The sequence below is a fragment of the Bubalus kerabau genome, chromosome X, assembly GCF_029407905.1.
Source record: "Bubalus kerabau isolate K-KA32 ecotype Philippines breed swamp buffalo chromosome X, PCC_UOA_SB_1v2, whole genome shotgun sequence".
Lineage (NCBI taxonomy): Eukaryota > Metazoa > Chordata > Mammalia > Artiodactyla > Bovidae > Bubalus > Bubalus kerabau.
Genome location: NC_073647.1, coordinates 5520465 through 5542567, shown reverse-complemented (window position 1 = coordinate 5542567; position 22103 = coordinate 5520465). Strand labels below are relative to the sequence as shown.

The 22103-nt window shown below is 44.5% G+C and overlaps 1 protein-coding gene, 1 long non-coding RNA gene and 1 other non-coding gene across 3 annotated transcripts in view; 1 reads left to right on the top strand and 2 right to left on the bottom strand.

The window, feature by feature from the left end:
- Positions 1-22103, bottom strand: part of SLC25A43 (solute carrier family 25 member 43) — a 42073-nt gene that overhangs the window by 3452 nt on the left and 16518 nt on the right. The window lies entirely within an intron of this gene.
- On the top strand, positions 5565-20268 carry LOC129639938 (uncharacterized). The gene is made up of 3 exons (XR_008708687.1): positions 5565-5738; positions 7477-7561; positions 20059-20268. It is a non-coding gene; the product is annotated as an uncharacterized LOC129639938 (long non-coding RNA).
- On the bottom strand, positions 9762-9834 carry TRNAE-UUC (transfer RNA glutamic acid (anticodon UUC)). Its single transcript has one exon. It is a non-coding gene; the product is annotated as a tRNA-Glu (tRNA).

The window sequence follows — 22103 nt, the reverse complement described above, 5'->3', positions numbered from 1 at the left end:
CTCCCAGTACCATTCTGGCTGACCACCAAAATGCCCCATCTCTGAAAGTAATTTTTTGTCCTTTAACAAGATAATTTTATGATCAAATGAAAGAACTTTTCAATATACCATCTACAGGCAGAATTGACACTCATCCAGTGTGAGGGGGACAGCCCCTTATAGCTGGCTTTCAGAAATGCAGACACATTTACATCAAGCTATACGCCTACTTAGGTTCATTTCTGAGATGGCTAGTTGAGGTCAATATAGCATTTTATTATGATGCAATCAAGCTTTTCCATGTGGGAGAAGCAATAGAGTATATTAGTCAGAGAAGCATAAACCCTGGAGTCTAACAGGTTGGGTTCTAGTCCATGGCTGCTCCACTTACTGGTCATGTGACCCTGGGTAACTCATCTAATCTTTTTGAGCCTCAGTTTCCTTATTAAAAAACAGGAATAGTATCTGCTGTGAGAATGAATGAGATGTGCATGCAAAGTACTGGTGTCAGGCACATGGAAAGGATCAATAAATATGAGCTGAAAGTGAAAGTGTTAGTTGCTCAGTCGTGTTGGACTCTCTACAACCTTATGGACTGTAGCCCACTGGGCTCCTCTGTCCATGGAATTCTCCAGGTAAAAATACTGGAGTGGGTTGCCATTTCCTTTTCCAGGGGATTTTCCTAACCCAGTGATTGAACATGTGTCTCATGCACTGCAGGCAGATTATTTACCATATGAACCACTGGGGAAGTCCTGCTTTGACTATTCTGTATAAAGTATTCTAAATATCAGTCAAACCCCTAACCTGACATATGAGTCCTCTGTCTCCACTTCAGAACTGCTTGGACCAGTGTCCTCATCCATCCAGCTCCCCCGCTCCCTGATGCCTATTAACCATAATCATTCGGATCACTAACTGATCTAGTCACATGCCCTCTCCCTTGTCTCCCATGCTATTAGTTCCCTGTTGGCTTCATGGTCCTCCTTTTCTTGTCCTCCCAGCCCTTCTTTTTGTTCCTCGTCTTAAAATCCTTGCCCTTCGTCCTTCAGCTGATCTCCATCCCCCCTCCCCACCAACCTCTTCTCTGCACCAAGCTGCTGAACACGAATCCACAAAGGGACAGGTCGGCACTACTGAAGCTTTGAGGTCTCTAGCCTCTGCTGGACCATCATACTGCAGGGTGAGCTCTGGAAGCATCGTTTCCCATTCCTCCCAGTGGCTCTTCCCAACCTCGCCACACACAACGCCCTGCACATCACACTGTGTCCTCCGTCCCAGATGGAGTTTGTGTTGTGCCGCACAGTTTGTGGGGAAGACAGATCATCTTTCCTTCCCACTGGTGCCCTGGATCTCACACCTTTGAATTCCTCTTGGCCACCTTTCCCAAGAGACCTGATTTCCTCCCTTAGTAAATGAATAAACTCAAGTCCCTCCCATATGAAAAAACAACTCCTTCCTCCGATCTTTGTCTTTTAGACTCTGCCCAATCTCATGTTCCTGAAGTAACATACAGTAAAATTACCTTGTTTGGGGGTAGTTACATGAGTATAGACACTTGTATAGATGGGCTTCCCTGGTGGCTCAGTGATAAAGAATCCATGTGTCAGTGCAGGAGACGCAGGTTCAATCCCTGAGTCAGATCCCCTGGAGGAGGAAATGGCAACCCACTCCAATATTCTTGCCTGGTAAATTCCATGGAGAGAGGAGCCTGGCAGGCTACAGTCCATGGGGTTGCAAGAGTCAGACATGACTGAGGACTGAGCATACGTGCACGCACATGTATAGATCTGTGTGACCACCCCTGTAATCAGGATATAGAACTGCTCCATTAGCCCCCAGAATTTTCCTGCTCCTTTATAATCACAGTCACCCCCACCCTAGCCCAGGGCAACCACTGATCTGTTCTGTTCCTATAGTTTTGCTCCCTGAGAATGTCATATAAATGGAAACATAGAGCTTGTAACTGTTTTGAGATGGGCTTCTTTCACTCAGCATGATGCCTTTGAGAGTCATCCATGCTGTGTTCATCAATAGTTTTTTTTTTTTTTTTTTTTTTTACTGCTGAGTCGTATTCCATTGTGCAGACGTATCATAATTTGCTTATCCATCTAGCTGTGGATGGACATGTCTCTCCCTTTCCATCTGCACTTCTTGAAATAGCTGTCTACTCTGGCTGACTCCACTTCCTCTCTTCCCACCTCCCTACTCTACCCACTCAGTTTAACATCTGTCTCCATTACCCTGCTCAACTGATTGTGGCCAGGCCTATCTCCTTTCCTTGCTCTTTCATAGTTGGTATAATTACTTATTTTCTTTATTGGTTGCTCCTACCCCCCAACTAGAATTTCAGCTCTGTAGGAAAGGGATTTCTGTTCTCCATCAAGGCAAAGGGTGAACTTTGGGGTTAGGCCTTCCCCTTGAGGTATAATAACAACCTAGCACAGACAGAGTATGAGAAAAGGAATGTGAAATGAACAAGCTGAGTCTCCAGCCTAGAGTTACAGGAGCCAAAAATGGTCAGGGGTCTTTGGCGAATGTCTTTAAAGTGTTCATCTTAGCACTGTTCTGACATGGCCTCTTTTCCTTCCTATCCCATTGAGAAAGAACTGCTGTCAAAGAGATATTAAGCTTCCTTTCCCTTAGAAAGAATCAGCCTAATTGCAAGGTTTGAAGCACCTCTTGCTACTGGAAGATTGAAATATTAAAAAGAGGAGATTGTGCTCATGCAGGAAATTAACTGTCTTATTCTGTTATGAGATAATATTATTGATTTATCTTCTGCTGGTTTCCAGTAAAATAGCAAAAAGCCCCCAGTCATGAGTCAAGGTAATAATTTTGCAACCTGGGATCCCCTACCACCACTAAAACAAAAAACACTAACCAAGTTACATGAATTATATAACAGGTTCAGTTATAGTCAATTTGTGATGAATCAGGATCTATGGTCAATCTTGGGACCCTAGCAATCTTTCAGATGTCTTTCCTTCACTCCACCTTCAGTGTTCACATGGACCATTGTAGCAGCATCCTTAGTAGTCTCTTTGGGACAGAAAAAGTTTGAGACTTCTTGCCTTCTGTCTCTATAGAGCAGCCAGAGTGATTAAAAAAATCAAATCTTTTTACTCACCTGCTTAAAATATTTTAATGACTTTATTAAAGCCACTGAGAATAAATATAAAATTTTCACTGCTGTCTGTAAGCTGTAGTGGCAATATTGTAGTAAATATTTAACAACTGGTTCTGTGGGTGGAGGAAGCCCTGAGTTGTAGCATTTCTTTATTTCAATATTGTAAATACTCCTACCATGGCAGATTGCAGGCTACCAACTGTGAGGTCAACCAGCACCCAAATTTGCTGCAATTTAATAATCAGCTCTCTTGAGCTGGTAGGAACTGGCTGAACACATGACGCGAAGGCTCAGGCCCTGCGTGACCTGCGCCAGGACATATTTTCAGTTTCATCTTGCGCCACTACACTTCAATTGCACTGGCCTTCTTCCTGTTCTCTTCTGGCCCCCTCTCTCCTTTGAGCCAGAGGATCATGTAACCAACTACCTACTTGACATCTCTCCACTTAAAAGTCTAATAAACACCACAAACTGTATATGTATTTTGACCTCTTTGCTCAGGCCCCAAATTGGAGTTACCCTTAAGTCCTCTTCACCCCTTGTGTATACCACTCAAAACTCATCAGATACTGTCATTGCTTTGCTTCGAAACCTTCACCAATCCCCAATTTTCCAAAGGAAAACTTCCAGAAGGAGTGTTTTCCAAAGAAAACTTAATAGAATTCAAAACTCTCTACAATTTGGCCCCCACCTATCTTCCCAGCATCATTTCCCAATATCACCCCATGATGGGCTAGTTTCATGTGTCAACTTGGCTAGGCCATGGTCAGTACCCAGATATTTGGTTAAATACTAGTTGGGATGTTACTGTAAAGGTATTTTGTAGATGTGATTAACATTTAAGTCACTAGACTTTGTTAATTTGATAAATTAGGAGTTTGGGATTAATATATACACACTACTGTATATAAAATAAACAACAAAGACCTACTGCATAGCACAGAGAACTATACTCAATATTTTGTAATAACCTATAATAAAAAAGAATCTGAAAAAGAATATAAATATATATATATAACTGAATCACTTTGCTGTACACCTGAAACTAACACAACATTTAAATCAACTATAGTTCAATTTTTAAAAAGTCACTAGGCTTTTGAGTAAAGCAAATTACCCTTCATAATGTGGGTTGGTCTCATCTAATTAGTTGAAGGCCTTTAGAGGGAAAAAAACCAACTGAGGTGCCCCGAGAAACGGAATTCTGCCTGCAGCCCACCGTTGGACTTGAACTGAAACATCTCCAGTCTTTTCTTTTCCTGTTTTGTGCTCCCTGAGGTACTGGTTAGACCTCTGCCATGGGCCAGGCTACCTGGTATAAGTTATCTGGATGCAATCTCTGGGCTGGCAGTCAGCAAGCTCATGGGAGCAGACACTAGGCAGTCCTCACTGTCCCAGCTCTTCAGGGTCTAATACCCTTCATTGCACATACCAGGCACTCGTCAAATGTAAAACAAAATTCCCCTCAATATCAGGGTTGCTAGTAGCTTTCCCCAGTACAACTGTTTACCTGTGACCGGGCTCAAATAAGCCACATGTATGGCCAGGAAATAAAATAATGGCCAATATTTACAGAGTTATAGGTGTCAGGCATTACACTGAGCATTTGACATGGACTAGCTCATTGAATCCTCACAGAAGCCTCATGAACTAGGCAGTATTATCTTACTAGCCCAGTTTTATGGATGGCAAAATAGAGCCCGAGAAAAGAGAAAATTTCAAAATCACAGACTGCTTGAAAAAAGCATCAACTTGAATCTGGGTCAGATTGAAGCTCTATCCCACTAAACTACACTATTTCCAGTTAGATTACTACCTCAGCCCTCTGCAAACCTGTTACCACATATCAGCCTCGAGTGTGGGTGTCACAGCACACACTGAATGAATTCTTTATGCTAGGACTGGAGCTCGTGGTGCTGGTGTTGAGTCGCTCCGTCGTGTCCGGCTCTTTGTGACCCCGTGGACTGCAGTGTGCCAGGCTTCCCTGTCCTTCACTATCTCCTGGAGTTTGCTCAAAGTAATGAGTTTGCTCATGGTGTGGTATGAATAAATGCCTCTACAAGGGTCATACTAAACAGATACCCAGAAAATGGATAGCCAACAAGGTCCTATTGTATAGTATATGGAACTCTACTCAATATTATGTGGCAGCCTTGATGGGAGAGGAGTCTGGGGGAGAATGGATACATGTACATGTAGGGCTGAGTCCCTTTGCTGTGCACCTGAAACTATCACAATATCATTAATCAGCTGTACTCCAATACAAAATAAAAACTTTATTTAATTAAAAAAAAACACAAATAGACACCCAGATTGCAAAGGCAAAATCATATTGCTGGTTGCCCCCTGGACTGACTGTCTGTGTCCCCAAAATTCATATGTTGGATCCCTAATCCCTACTGTGATGGTATCTGGAGGTGGCAGGTGATTAGGTTATGAGGGTGGAGCCCTCATCAATGGGATTAGTGCTCTTATAAGGAGACACACAAGAGAAATAATGTCTCTCACTCCACCATGGGAGAAGACAGCAAGAAAGTGGCTATTTGCAAACCAGGGAGTGGCTTCTCACCAGATACCAAACCTGCTGGCACCTTGATCTTGGACTTCCCAGTCTCTAGAACCGTGAGGCGTAAGTGCTTGTCAAGTCACCTAATCTATAGTATTTCTGCTATAGCAGCTCGGATTAAGATATCCCCAAAGAAAGAAAGAATGGTATGGCTATATAGCCATGCTTCTCAACCTTTAGCTACATATTAGACTAAACATGGAAGCTTTTCAAAACCATCAATGATTGGAATCATCCCTGGAGACTGTGATTTAACTGACTTGGGGTGAGGTCTGGACGTCAGCAGTTTTGGCAAGCTCCCCACATGAGTCTGATAGGCAGACAGGTTGAGTTTCACTGGCGTGGGCCCTTCATAGCACACAGCAGCTAAGGCTAAGACCTGAGCCCACCCCCCAGCTGCTGACAGTGAGAGCGCCTGGGCAGTGAGAGCACATGGGCACTGAGGCCAGACTGCTTAGATTGAGACCTCAGTTTGCCACTCACTAACCCTGGGACTTTGAGCAAATGCCTTGACCTACCCAAGCCTCAATTTCCTCATCTGTAAAATGGGATGATAATAATAATGCATATTTTATAGGATTGTTGTCAAGATTAAATGAAATACATGTGAAGTGCTTAGAACAGCATTTGACAAATAGTAACCACCATTATCATTACTATAGAGTATTTCAGCTTGGAGAAGAGGGAATTCCCTGGCAGTCCAGTGGTTAGGACTCTGTGCTTTCACTGCCAAGAGCTCAGGTTCGGTCCCTGGCTGGGGAACTAAGATACCACAAGTTGTGCAGCATGGCCAAAACAGAAAACCCCCCAAACCTAAAAAACTCCCCCAAATACCCAAACAACAGCAACAACAACAACAAAAAAAACCCAAACCTCCCAAAGCTTGGAGAAGAAACAAGTATACTGAAGACTAAACCAACCCAGGAGCCTAGAATGCTAGACTGCCATTTGCCCAAACTGTATCTTACTAGTAAAGAGACACAAAGCATATCAGGTTACTAACCACAAGGCCCTGAACTTAAATCCTCTCTCTATACAAACCCAGGTGACTATCCTGTGGTGTCAAGTTCAGATCTGCCAGAATGGATGCAGTGTTCTACAACAGACGTCACCTGAGAAAGCTGAGTCCTAGATCTGGCTCTGCCACCATTTGCCTCACCTTGACCAAGTCCTTGAATTCCTTGAACCTTCCTTTCCTCACACGTCAGGTTAAGGAGGCTGAAACTAAATGACCTTGAAGGCTCTTTCTTGCTCCTCTAATCCACACTGCTGGTCCTAATCCACACTCCTTCCTGCCCCTAGGACTTCAAATCTGTGCTTCCCTTTGCCTAGCTAAGTCTTTCTTACCGATGAGACTAAACATTACTTCTGCAGGGAAGTCTTCCCAGATCTCCAGCCTAAGTCAGGAGCCCAGTAAACACTTTTGGTCACCCCGTACTTCTCTTTCATGGCATGTGATACAGTTTGTAATGATCTAGTGGATAGTGCTTCCCTGGTGGCTCAAACGGTGAAGAATCTGCCTGCAATGTGGGAGACCTGGGTCTGATCCCTGAGTTGGGAAGATCCCTTGGAGAAGGAAATGGCAACCCATTCCAGTATTCTTGCCTGGAGAATCCAACAGACAGAGGAGCCTGGAGAGCTACAGTTCATGGGGTTGCAAAGAGTTAAATATGACTGAACAACTAACATTTTCACTTTCAGTGTATAATTATTTCATGTGTCTCCACCCCCCATACCTCACAGACTAAATACCATGAGGGCAGTGACTATGTCTACCTTGTTTATGGTTTTGTTCCCAAAGGCTACCAATATGCTCAGCACCCAGAACGTGCTTAATACATATTGAAGGAAAGAAGGATTGGATTTGCAGTCAATGGAAATGATAGGTAAGCACTTCAAAGCAATGTGCTTGATTGTTTCTGTGATAAACTCCCCAGAGGTCTTCTACCAGAGGCAACATTTTAGGTTTTTTATTCTTTCCATGAGTACTGAAATAATTAAAGAATACTTGTGAAGATGTAAACTCATATCCCCTTGATTAGAGCAATCCTAATTCTAGGAATCTATCCTACAGATACATTTGCCCATGTGGGAAATGATGTATGTTACAAGGATTTTTGTTGCACCATTGTTGATAAGAGCAGCAAACTGGAAATAATCTGAATGTCTATCAAAGAGATAGTATGTCATACTATGGAACACTATGTCACCATTTAAAAGTATGTGGCAGTTAAATCTGGACTGATAAGGTGCCATCTCCAAGATACATTTTAGGTGGAAAAGAAAACAGTGTAGAAGAGATATATGCATGCTGCTGATTTTCTAAAAACAAAAAGAATATAAATATGCATGTTTATGTATATCTTTGGATAGACCATCTGTGGAATGACTAGGTAAAAAACTGGAAACAATAGGGTTTTCTCTACAGAGAACTGGAGGGGCCGAGGGACAAAGGTTGGGGAAGACTAACTTTTTAATGGACAGTATTTGTACCTCTTGGATTTTGTTTCAAATGCGTATGTTTCCTAGGCAAAAGGTAGAATGTTAATTGTAAAAGAGCATTAATCAAGACAATAAGAAGACAAACCACAGGCTAGGAGAAAATACCGGCAAAAGTCATATCTGATAAGCGACCATAGAGAGAACTCTTAAAACTCAACAATAAGAAACAACCAAATTACCACTACACATCAACTAGAATGGCCACAATCCAGAACACCAAGGGCAACAGATACTGGTGAGGATGTGGGACAACAGGAACTCTCATTCATTACTGGTGGGCATGGACAATGGTACAGTCACTCTGGAAGACAGTTTGGTGGTTTCTTACAAAACTAAATATACTCATACCATAGGAGCCAGCGATTGTGCTGATTAGATATTGGTATTCACCTAAAGGAGGTTAAAAATTTATGCCCTCACAGAAACCTGCACATAGTTGTTTAAAGCAGCTTTATTCTTCACTTCCAAAGCTTAGAAGCAACAAGATGTCCTTCAGTGTGTGAATGGATAAATGAACCAGTATCAGACAATGAAATATTATTAAACTGAGAAAGGTATGAGTTATCAAGCCACGAAAAGAGAGGATACTTAAGATGTCATTATACATTAGCATAAATCCATGGAATGGACAACACCGAGAGTGAACCCTAAGGTAAACTTTGGACTTTGGGGGATTATGTTGTGTCACGGTAGGTTCATCAGTTGTAACAAGTGTACCACTCTGGTGGGGGATGTTGATACTGGGGGAGGATGTGCATGTGTGGAAGCCGAGGGTCTATAGAAAATCTCTGTATCTTCCTCTCCATTTTGCTGTAAACCTAAAACTGCTCTAAAAAACCCAAAGTCTTCATTTAAAAAGAGTATTTAAAAGGAGAGACAAAAGAAAGAATACACAAAAAAAGAAGAAAAGGGTCTGCTAGTTGGAGCCAACAGGAGCTCATAACCTCTTACTTGTTATTTGGAAACAACTTCTAACTTCTGCAGTAATATAGGGCACAACCTGAAGACCACACCATCCAGTTTCCAAGCCGTCTGAGAATGTATATTCGTGGAAGGCAGTTGGCAAATCCCGAGGAGTCAGACAAGTCAAAAGAAAAAAAAAAACCAATGGTATTAAAGTAAAAGGGCCTTTATGTCTTGTGAGCCACACGGCTCAAGTTTCTCTTGGCAGAGCTAGGTCCCCTCAAATTGTCCTCATACAGCTGAGAAACACCCTGGCTCCTTGGGGGCGGGGGATGTCCATGCAAGCGGGGATAGGCAGCTGCTCCCGGCTTGGCAGGCCTACAAGCCATCCCCCATAATGACCCACTCGGAAAGCCTGCAGTGACATGGGGGCAGCGAGGAAATGGACAGCAGGCTAGTATTTTGCTTGGGAAGAGAATAGTTTCCACATACCAGCTGGGGGTGGAGGTGGGGAAATCAAAAGTGCAGCTGGACCAGACTCGAGAAAGCAATTGAGATGCAGGCACGGGAGCAGCTGAGGGAGGCCATGCAGTGTGTGCAGGGCACAGCCAACTTTTAGTGTTACCTTCTAAAATTTTGTTTTGATCTTTTGGCCACACCCCACAGCTTGTGGAATCTTAATTTCCTGACCAGGGATTGAACCTGGGCCCTTGGCAGTGAAAGCACCAAGTCCTAACCACTGGACCATCAGGGGTGTCCCTAGTGTCATCTTGACAGGGAATAAGACTGCGTAGGAAGCTTGCAGGAAAGGATTTGGCACATGCCAGTTTTCAGCAGGCTGGGAATACACAGACATATGCAGTAGCTGCACCCAGTGGCCTCTGGGTAAACACCTGTTAAATTAACCCAACAAATGAATGATCCACTCCACTACCATCCCTTCTCACCATTATCTATAGAGATGGAAGATCTTTTGAGGTCTTGCAATGCTAGCTCGTTTGTGTGTTTATAGTGATCATAGAAAACACATAAACACACCTGGCCTGGCTTTTGTAGCTCTAATCAGGCCTTCGATGCCTGAGTAGATTCTGAAGAGATGCTTCAAGAATAAAAATAGTACCTTAGCTTTATTGAGTATTTATCATGTGTCTGGCTCTGTGTCTGCATTAACCCCATTCAGTCTTCTCCAAAGGAATATGAACCAGGCACTTCTCCCCTTGTTTTACAGAGGAGGAAAGATGAGGTTCAGAGAGGCAACGTGGTTTACCCAAGTTCACACACAGAGTAAGGGGCAGGGCTGGCATCTAAAGCCCACACTCTGGACCACAGAGCTAGTCTGCCAATGAAAGCTTTAAGATAAACACAGCTATCAAAAGCAAATGAGCAGGGGAACTTCCCTGGTGGCTCAGTGGTAAAGAATCCATCTGCCAATGCAGGTGGAGAAGGCAATGGCACCCCACTCCAGTACTCTTGCCTGGAAAATCCATGGACGGAGGAGCCTGGTAGGCTGCAGTCCATGGGGTCGCTAAGAGTCGGACACAACTGAAGCGACTTAGCAGCAGCAGCAGCAGCCAATGCAGGAGACACAGGTTTGATCCAAGAGGATCCCACATGCCGCAGGGCAACTAAGCCTGTCGGCCTCCAACTATTGAGTCTGTGCTCTAGAGCCTGCGAGCTGCAACTAAAGAAAAAAAGCCCATGCAACAATGAAGACCCAGCACAGCCAAAAACAAGTAAATAAATTATTAAAAAACAAACAACCACCTCCCCTAACAAATGAATAGGGACTTCCCTGGTGTTCCAATGGTTAAAACTCCAAGCTCCCAATACAGGAGGCATGGTTTCAATCCCTGGTCGGGGAACTAAGATCCCATATGCCACATGGCGTGGCCAAAAACAAACAAACAAACAAAAAAGAGACAAACAAATCTCCAAAACAAATGAATAACATCTATGTGAGGGAAAGGAGGTAAAAACTGGTGCTGCATTTCTAAAGCTGGCTTGATGCCAGCAGAGGGATTCACAAACCCCAGTGTGCATCTCCTCCTGACAGCAGGGCCTACAGATGAGTGCTCACAGCTGTGGGCCTTTCCCAGGACTCCCCTCCCTTCCCCTGTCTCTCTTCACCCCAACCCAGGAGGCAGAGGGAAGGGGAGCTCCCATTTTAGCTGCTGTTATTGTCCAGCTGGACCTCAAAGAAGTCTGCTTAGCAGAGGTTGGCCATTTTGATTCCCAGACTTTATCTCTTGGAAAGAATGAGACAGTGCAAGTCAGGAGGAAAGGGCAGAGTGATTTTACAATGAATGGAATTAGGAAGGCTCCTCCCTGCGGCCCCGGGCCCACCCCCCACCCCTCTGCCCCGCCCCGTGCCTGCCCTCTAGGGAACAGTCTTGTTTCCATGATCAACAAGTGCCATCCCTAAAGTATTTAGGACACTCTACACCTTGGGAACAAACAAAGGGGAGACTTCTCTCCTTATACCTTAATGATGATACTCAAACAAAGCCACCTGGCTTGAGGGATGTCCAGACCTCTACCTGGATCCAAAAAATGTCCTTTTCTTCCCTCCTCAGAATGCCAAGGCAATGCTACTGACCGAGGCAGAAGCTGCCAGTTCCCAAAGGGCCCAGCCACCAAAGCAAACTGATAGCAAGGAGTTAAAGATGCAGTGACCTCAAGGCAACACTCCCATCCTCCCATGACCCTGAGAGCTGAGAACCCAGCAGTGTTTGTATTTCTGGACCAGTGGGCGAGTTGGCTGTGCTGGGGAAACAGAACTCTAGTCCTCCTGAGACTAGATGCCATGTCAACCAAGAAATGCTGAACTAGGCAGAACACCTGAAATGCATGTAGCGCTTCCTGGCAGGTGTGCTGAGAATAATCTACACTTTCTCATGCTGGGGCTTTGCACCTGCTCTGTCATGGGCTCGGCGAGCTGCTGGGGCTTTCTTCCCAGTCTGTCCAAGCGGCATGGCCAGTCTGAGGCGGCCAAAGGTCCACGGCTACTGAATGTTCTCTGCTCCTCATTTCAATCTGCAGGCTTCAAGCTTTCCGTTGTCAGGCTGCCAGTGACCAAAGAAAGCCAGGGCGCCCAACAGCCTGGTTTTCTAAAGATTTTTTTTTTCCCCCTTCCAACTGAGTTAACCAATCCTTGGCCAAAGCCACTCTCGTGCCCATTTCTGAGCTTGTGTGCTACTGTTTTTTTTTTTTTTTTTTTCAACTGAGGCCCAGCGTTCCCACATCTCAAGATTAGGTTTCATTCTCTGTCATCCTGAACTGGAAAAAAACCCCTAACTGATTACCTAGCATCTAGGAACAAGCTCGGGAGAAGGCAATGGCAACCCACTCCAGTGTTCTTGCCTGGAGAATCCCAGGGATGGTGGAGCCTAGTGGGCTGCCATCTATGGGGTTGCACAGAGTTGGATACAACTGAAGCGACTTAGCAGCAGCAGCAGGAACAAGCCCCTGGAGCCCTGGTGGATAAAGCATGGGCCTGAAGGAAAGACCTGATTTCCTAGCCCCCAAGCCACTTGGTAGCTAAGTGAATGCTGGGCAGGTAACTTACCCTCTCTGTGCCTCATGCCTCATTTCTTCACCTAGAAACTAGGGATACTAACTATACTTACTTAATAGGGTGGATGAATAGGATGGAATGGGATGATACACGGCCTGGTTCACATTACATGATGAATAAATGGTAGTTATTATCACATTATTGTCATTTCTTATTTCCAGGGGAAGACTTCCCTGTGGTTACCTCCTCCAGACATATCCCCATCCTTATGCCAGATCTAGATCTGTTCCTTCATATCACGTTTACTGAAATCAACATGCAAGTGCAAACACTATGATGCTGATTCATCAAGCACAAAGTGTTGGGAGGCTGTTGTGAAGAGGGGGTGTCCATCAAGACTGTTTTTCTCTGTCCTTTTAGCGTATTTACTTATCTTGAAATGGTAACAGGTGTTGGAGCTGAGATACACAGAACAGGAGAGCTAAGGCCGGGGGTAGGAGATAGTGCGTTATCAGAGCAAGGATTGCAGGCAGTTTGAGGCAGGGGACAAAGCCGAGGTTTCCCTAGGTCAGCAGGCAGGAAAAGGCAGGCTGTTCTTACCTTCAGCACAGGGCAGGGATGAGCACACAGGCTTGGGGCTCATCCAGTGGCAGCTAAGGTTCAATTCTGTACTCACAAGGCAGTGGGAAGTCAGAAGCCAGCCCTGAACTTTATTCATTTTAAAACAAGTATCAAGTGCCTGCAATATGAGGTTATGTGCTGTGGGGACAAACATGTAAGACACACGTCCCAAAGGCAAGGAGCTCAGTCTGGAAGGAATCATGAACACAGAAGATTATGACACAAGGAAGCATGTGACATGGGCCTGCAAGCTATAGAGAGGGAGCTATGGGCGTTCAGAGCCAGGAACCTCTTTCCTCTTGAGAAGATGAGAGAAGGTTTCCGGAGGGAAGGGTGGAGGCGTGCAGCAATGGTGGAGAGATGGTAGGAGGTAGGGCACGTGGAGAAACGCTATGGAAACTAAACTAGCTGGACCAGAGTGTACACACAGGCTAAGTGTATCATTTAAAAGGGGTTGAAAAGTGAAAATGAAAGTGTTAGTTGCTCGGTTGTGTCTGATTCTTTGCGACCTCATGGATGGTAGCCCATCAGGCTCCTCTGTCCATGGGATTCTCCAGGCAAGAACACCAGAGTGGGTTGCCATTTTCTTCTCCAGGGGATCTTCCCCACCCAGCAATTGAACCCAGGTCTCCTGCATCCCCTAGTGGCTCAGACGGTAAAGCATCTACCTACAATGCTGGAGACCTGGGTACGATTCCTGGGTCAGGAAGATCCTCTGGAGAAGGAAATGGCAATCCACTCCAGCACTCTTGCCTGGAAAATCCCATGGACAGAGGAGCCTGATAGACTACAGTCCATGGGGTTGCAAAGAGTTGGACACGACTGAGCGACTTCACTCCTGCATTGGCAGGCAGATTCTTTACCATCTGAGCCACCAGGGAAGCCCTAAGAATGCTGGAGTGGGGAGCCATTTCCTTCTCCAGGAGATCTTGCCAGCCCAGGGATTGAACCTGGGTATCCCCTATCACAGGCAGATTTTTTTTTTTTTTTTTACTATCTGAGCCACCAGGGAAGCACCTAAAAGGAGCTGTTCAACCACAAAGCTTTTGGAACAAAATATGCCCTTGGGGGTGGGGGTAGTGACAGTGAAGACAGCATCTATAGTTATTGACAGAGCACACTTTAAGTAACTTGGATTCTCCTACCCCCAAATGCCCTCTGAAGTGGTTTGGAACGCCCTCATTTGTGGTTTTACAGAGGCAAAACACAAGATGGATGTCTTGATCCATCACAATAGGACCACTGTTTGAGGGGTAGGAAAAGTGAACTCATTTATCAAATGAAATCAACAGATAGGTGCTGTTGTAAGTCAAAAGCGTGCTTCCCAGGTGACTCAGCAGTAAAGAATCTGCCTGCCACTGCAGGAGATGCAGATTTGATCCCTGGGTTGGGAATATCACCTGGAGTAGGAAATGGCAACCCACTCTAGTATTCTTGCCTGGAAAATCCCAAGGACAGAAGAACCTGGTGGGCTACAGCCCATAGGGTCACAAAAGAGTTGGACATGAATTAGCTAAACAACAACTTGCTAAGAGCCAGCCACCACGAGGTACATCTCAGGTGAGATGGAGGTGGATGCTTCAGGCAGAGGTGACAGGAATGTGAAATACACTTATTCTTCAGGGGGATGGAGGAGAGGGGCTAAGGAGATAATTTTGATTGAACTGGAGGCTGGAACAGGCAGAGGTTTAAAAATCCTGTTTTGTTTAGCTCAGGCAAAATCTGACAACTTGTATTTGCCAACGTTGAAAGATTGGGGGATCTCACAGGAAAATCTGGATTTTAGGCTCCCTTGAAAAATGGGCCCACATTTCTAAATGGCATCTACTGTTTGGAGAAGGGGAACTCACTGCAGCCTCCCCTGGCCACTTTGTTCCACGCTGCAATTCGTATTTAGATGCTGATCACATTTTGTAAGCACAGTGCAGTTAGCTCTCCAGAATGCTTCTGAAAGCCAGGATGGCTCAGAGTGCATTTGCAAGCTTATTCTTTAGGAGGTGAGTGTTAGTTATATTATCCGGGTTTCCCTACTTTCTCTTTTTTCCACTACTTCCAAGTTCCTGCCAGCATCTGATTGTGCAATTCCTGATAGAGGGGACCTCAGTGCAACAAGGGTGGCAAAGTTGGTAAGGGCAGCCTGCTGGGCCAAGGGGCTCAGCCTTTATTCTCTCAGGGCAATAAAGGACACGACACAGGCAGATCTTAAGAAAATTCATCTGGCAGAAGCCCATAGGCTGGGCTGGAGGAGGCAGAAATGAATATTGACCCTGGTGATGCAAGTTACTCAGTTACTGAGTGTGTGGACTTGGGTGGGCTATGGAACCTCTTAGTGCCTCACTTTTCTCCTCTGTAAAATGGGCTTGATAAGAACAGTACCAATCTGGCAGGTCTGTTGCCAGGATTAAAATGAAATAATAAGCATACAGCATGTAGCACAGTGCCTGGTTGGTACATCAGTGCCCAATGCTTATGATAATTTTTAGAATGAATCCTGAGATCAATTGGAAGATTACTGCAGTAGCCGACGTATGAGCTGATAAGGTCCTAGAGGAGGGAAGAGACAGTGACAAAGACCAACATGGGAGTGTTAGGAATGACGACCCAACTGGGTTCAAGGCTGACTGGGGGAGGGGGAAGAGAGACAACTTCTGGGTCTGTAGCCTGGGTAAGTGGGGAATGACCGCACTGAAATGGAGAACCCTGGGAAGACAGTTTCAGGGGAGGGAGAAGTCAGTTTGATACATACTTCGAGGTGACCCTGGAGAGGTGGAGGCCAAACAGCAGTGTCCAGCAAGCGATGAGAAGTGCGAGAGTGGGGCTGGGGAAATATGGCTCAGGGCTGAGGATGTGGGTTATGAACATGAGGAACCCAGAGAGGGGAGAGGCACCCTGGAGGGAATGGATGAAGCTCTGTGCCCAGTTCAGCATCTCAGTTTGAACAGCTGGGGATTCTCTTGACCCAGAGACTGTGCATATTCTGCTCAGTCAGCTGTGCCACTTGGATACCACCTTTGTCCTTCATCTTATGTGCTTTTAGTTCAAATGCTGACCGGGCCTAATCCTGCTTGCCTTGTGAGCCCTGATGAGGTCAAAGTCCCCTGTGTAGAAAGCGACAGGCTAACACTTGGTTTTATGTTTGATGAAATGGAGACACCTGATACGGACTGCAGGGAGAGGGGGAGGTCAGGCAGAATTGTGGGGGACCCAGCTTTTGGCTGGCGCCTTCCTCCTGATCCTCTCAGAAGGCCCACCTTGTTCCAAAGCTCCACCTTCTCAGCTGCTCCCTCGATTTTCCCGGCAGCTTCTCTCTCTCTTTTTTTCCACATGAACTGTTCAGAGAACCATTTGCTCAGGACTCCCTGGTCCTCATGGAGGCAAATCAATCTCCATCTACTTGTTCTCTCAATATACTAAGTGCTGCCAGCCTCTTCAGTCCCAAGCTCTGGGTTAGGTGTGGGAGAGACAAAGGTGGCAAGGGTGGGTGTACCTGGAAGAGCTTGAGTTGAAATGTGCTGAAGTGTGGCCAAGGGCATTTCAGGCACGGTGGTCTTGGGGGCCACGAGGGCACACGAGGTGTGGGGCACCTCATCGTATGTGTGCACAGGGCTGACTCACCCCCTTCCCACCAGCAGCCATCCCATCAGAACATGCACATGCATAATTTTATTTACCTCTCCAGTCTCTAGCATGCCAGCCAGGAGCCAGGGTAAGAGAAAGAAAAAGGAATAAAATGAGTGTAAGCACAGTGAAGGAAGGGCTCAGCTGGTTAAGCAAGACTTCTGATTACTGTCATTAGTGCTCAAAAGAGTTCCAACCTGAAGTGGCATTAAATGGACAGATTGTGTGTGTATGTGTGTGTCTGGATAAAGCATATATATTAGAAGAACGAGACCTTCAGACAAAGTGGCCAGTCAGTGTTGGGGTGAGGAAATTTCCTGTCCAGCTGGTTATCTAATGGACACCTGATGTTGATTTGCTTCCTGATGGACAGTGTAAGGAGGAAACCCAATGGAATGGAAATGTTACCATTAAGTGTGCTCAGGTCAGAGGAGCCTGGCTGCCCTGCAAAGCTCTCTCCTTATACATTCAGCTGGCAAACCTTGCCTGCTCCCCAGGAGGATGTGGAGGGAGACTTAGAACGCTCTCTTTTCTTGAAGAAGTTGGATTGAGTACTTTGCAGGAACAAACAACCTCAATAGAATTTAGGGCTAGCCTGTTGTTTCTAGGTTCCTTATCCTCCAAACTTAAGATGTATTTTGAGCTGGGTTCAAGAGGCTGTAAACTGGACAGTGATCACCAGCTGCAAGGCTTCCGGACCCTCACGTAGTGCTCAGATACGCTCTGTTACTGCAGCGACATCTAATGGCCAGAGAAAGCAATGCATATTTGCATTTAAAAGCAGCCTGTGGTTCTGCCTTGGGAGGTTAATTTTTTTTTAAAGTAGATTGTCATATATGGAATTTAGAAAGATGGTAATGATAACCCTATACACGAGACAGCAAAAGAGACACAGATATAAAGAACAGAATGGATTGTGTGGGAGAATGCGAGGGTGGGATGATTTGAGAGAATAGCATTGAAACATATATACTACCATATATGAAATAGATTGCCAGTCCAGGTTCAATGCATCAGACAGGGCACTCAGGGCCGGTGCACTGGGAGGACCCTGAGGGATGGGATTGGGGGGGAGGTGGGAGGGGGGTTCAGGATGGGGGACACATGTACACCCATGGCTGATTCATGTCAATGTATGCAGAAACCACTACAATATTGTAAAGTAATTAGCTTCCAGTTAAAATAAATAGATTAATTAAAAAAATAATGTAGGTTGGACAGGGTACTATTGTTTATTGTTGTTGTTAGTTAGTCGCTAAGTCGTGTCAGACTCTTACAATCCCATGGACTGTAGCCCACCAGGCTCCCCTGTCCATGGGATTTCCCAGGCAAGAATACTAGAGTGGGTTATCATTTCCTTCTACAGGGGATCTTCCAGATCCAGGAATTGAATCCGTGTCTCCTGCACTGCAGGCAGTCGGGGAAGCCCCATTATTGTTTATTAACTCCTGTAAAATAACATTTTGACTGCCACCCTAAGAATTCACTTCCTGAATCTTTGGATGACATTTATGTTGTTGTCATTCATAACTGGATGTTAATCAAATTTTTTGAAAACCAAGCAATTGCCTCTTTGAATTTTTTTCTTACAACCATCATGACTTTGCACTATTTTAAAGCTTCTTGTTGGAGCTCTGTGTATGTATGCATTATGGAGAAGGTTTCTATCAAAGGGAAAAGATGATCAAATTTTCCTCCAAATACCCACTTCTCGGCTTCCCTGGTGGCTCATGGTAAAGAATCCACCTGACAATACAGGACATGATGGTTCAATCCCTGGGTTGGGAAGATCCCCTGGAGAAGGAAATGGCAAACCACTTCTTGCCTGGAAAATCCCATGGACAGAGGAGGCTGGCGGGCTACAGTACATGGGGTCGCAAAGAGTCAGACATGACTTAGGGACTAAATGACAACAACCCACTTCCACTCTACAGTAAATTGTTGTGGTAAATATATATTCTAGAGTAGAATGGTGGTGGTGGCTGGATTTCCCCATAAGAGGTCACTGTTCTAGCTCTTGCGTGAAGAAAGGAATGCTGAAAGTTTACAGAGAAGATTGAAACCTCTATTCCCATATTTAGATGCCAGTGAATTTCATCTGAAACCCTTTGCGATACTGTGATTTATAATAAATATATACTTGATCTTCGTCCCCATTTCTGGCACAGAGCTCCTATAATATTAACCTGACATTTCCTAAGTGATGAGAGCAATAAAGGTGCCTTGGTATTCATAACAAACCCTTTTCAGTCACACCTGAGTTTATGTTAATACAGTGACTTTTGGAAAGTGTCAAAATGGATGGAGTCTGGTTGCCAGTAATCCAGTGAATAAACTAGTTTCCTGAGTTCTGTGAGCCACTCTAGCAAGTTAATCGGATTCAAGGCTGTGTGAACCTCTAATTTATACTTCAGAAGCTCGGGTGACAACCTAGACTTGAGATCGGCATCTGAAGTGGGGGGCAGTCTTGTGGGACTGAGCCCTTAACCCAAGGAATCTGATGCTGTCTCTGAGAGTGTCTGAATTGAGTGGAATTGTAAGACTCCCATGTGCCATTGGAGGCTTGCTTGGTATGCGGGAAAAAAACCCACACACTGGAGTTGGTCCTAGAATCTAACCCCTTTTCACTGACTACCCCAAACCCTGGGCTTCCCAGGTGGTACTAGTGGTAAAGAATCTGCATGCCCATGCAGGAGACATGAGAGATGTAGGTTCAATCCTTGGGTCAGGAAGATCTCCTGGAGAAGGGAATGGCATCCCACTCTAGTATTCTTGCCTGGATAATTCCATGGACAGAGGAGCCTGGAGGGCTACAGTCCATGGAGTCTCAAAGAATCAGACACGACTGAGTGACTGAGCACACACATTCTAACCTCTAGGTCCTGGTTTGGGGAAGGCTTGCTCTAGGGAGGAAGTGAGGTCATGAAACCTTGAACTCTGCATAAGGAACACTAAATTGTAAGAGGTTCCAGAAAGTGCTGGGTAGATGCCTCTGGCTTTACTATTTCAAAAAGTGGTCCTCAAAGCATGGAAGCCAGTGATATAAGCAGCCTTAGTCTCATCCATCTTTTGATGGCCAACCAGCGAGAGCCCATTTTCACTCCTGACAGGAAAAGAAATTCTGAGGGCCAGGATATTAAAAAATGAATAAAAAGCTTGTAGTATATCATACTTCTTTCCCACTCAACTTCACTCTGGATTTTTTAAAGAAGCTATCTTTTTTAGAAAGACCATACTTTGGCCACCTGATGTGAAGAACGGACTCATTGGAAAAGACCCCGATGCTGGGAAAGATTGAGGCAGGAGAAGGGAACAGAGGATGAGATGTTGGATGGCATCACCGACTCAAGGACATGAGTGTGAGTGAACTCCGAGAGTTGGTGATGGACAGGGAGGCCTGGCGTGCTGCTGTTCATGGGGCTGCAAAGAGTCAGACACGACTGAGAGACTGAACTGACTGAATAATTATCATATGAAGAAATCAACTTTTCTAAGAATTGACCATATGAAGTTGCCCTTTGGGAATGTCAAAAAAAGGCTGTTGGCAGTGTCATATGGTTCAGTGTAAAAAAAGAAGACTGAAACTAAAGGGGAGATATACTGTATTCCTCAATAAAGACAGAATATTTTACGTAAATTATTCCAAGTATATAAGTTTAACATAAGTCCAGTCATAATCACAAGGTAGTTCTAAAGTTCATCAGAAACAACAAATGACTGAGAATAATCAAGGGAAGATTGAAGAGTGTTGAGCGGGTAGATGCCTTGCCAGACATTAAAGGCTCTTATAAAGCTTTAGGAATTGAAATAGTGTGGCGCCGGCACGAGGACAGGCTGACAAATCTACAGTTCAGGATACACAGCCCTGAGACAGACCCTGAGACAGACATATATACATCTAGGATGGGCTGAAAGTCACAGAACAAAGTAGTGGGGAAAAGAGATGATTTCAAAAGTGGTGCTTAAACAACTGGTAAATTATTTTTGTTTTTAAAGTCAGGTGATTACCTGACATCACACCACAGGTAAATTCTAAATACATTAAAGTGATAAGTGTAACAATTACAATAAAATATTTAAAGAAATATATCAGTGAATAGTCATATGATTGTGGGATGGGGTAGGTCTTTTACACAGAAGAGCAAAGTTTAAAACCCCAGAATAGTAACATGTATATATAATTGCATAAAAATTGTAAAATATGTACAATAACAGCATAAATGGCATTAGAAGCCAAATGTCAAATGGATGCAGTAAATGACAAAGGGTTAATACCTTTAACATATAAAGACTTCTTACCAATTAGTGGGAAAAAAAAGCTAAATAGTCTAGAAAAATAGGCAATGGGTACAGATGGAAAATTTACAAAGAAATACTAATGACAAATTGATATATGAAAAACCTGATGCTATTTGCTTGTAATCAGTGAAATTCAAATTAAAGCAACATGACAACATTTTTCAGCTATTAGGTTCAAAAGGATTCAGAAAGTGAAACCACCCTACTCACTGATGTTGCAGGTGTCAACTAACAGCCTTTCTGGGGTGCAAACTTCATTAAGACCTTAGACTTATTTTTATTCTGTGGCCTGTATTTCTAGGAATACAGCTAAACAGTGTCATTATAGATGTGAAAAAAATACAAGGGCTTTCACTGCAGTATTATTGTACTGAAGAATTAGAAACAGCCTAAACATTTAAACATGGAGAAATTGTTATTTATGGTACGATTGAAGCAGAGATTGAAATTATACTGCCACAAACCAAGGAACACTTAGGGCTACCGGAAGCTGAGAGAGACAAAGAAGATTCCTCTCCTAGACCCTTCGAAAGGGGCATGGCCCTGCCAACATCTTGGTAGTAAACTTCTAGGCTCCAAAACTTTGAGAGAATAAATCTGTTTTTTAAAAAATTATGGCACACCCAAAAGAAGTTGTACTACACACACACACACACACACTGGAATATTACTCAGTCATAAAGAGGAATGAATTTGAGTCAGTGGTAGTGAGATGGATGAACCTAGAGCTTATCCTACAGAGTGAAGTCAAAAAGGGAAAAACAAATATTGTATATTAAAGCATATATATGGAATCTAGAAAAATGGTACTGATGAACCCAACTGCAGGGAAGGAATGAAGACACAGATGTAGAGAGCAGACTTGTGGACACAGAAGGGGAAGGAGAGGGCGGGATGGATTGAGAAAGTGGCACTGACATATATACACTATCATGTGGAAGATAGCTAGCTAGTGGGAAGCTGCTGTGTAA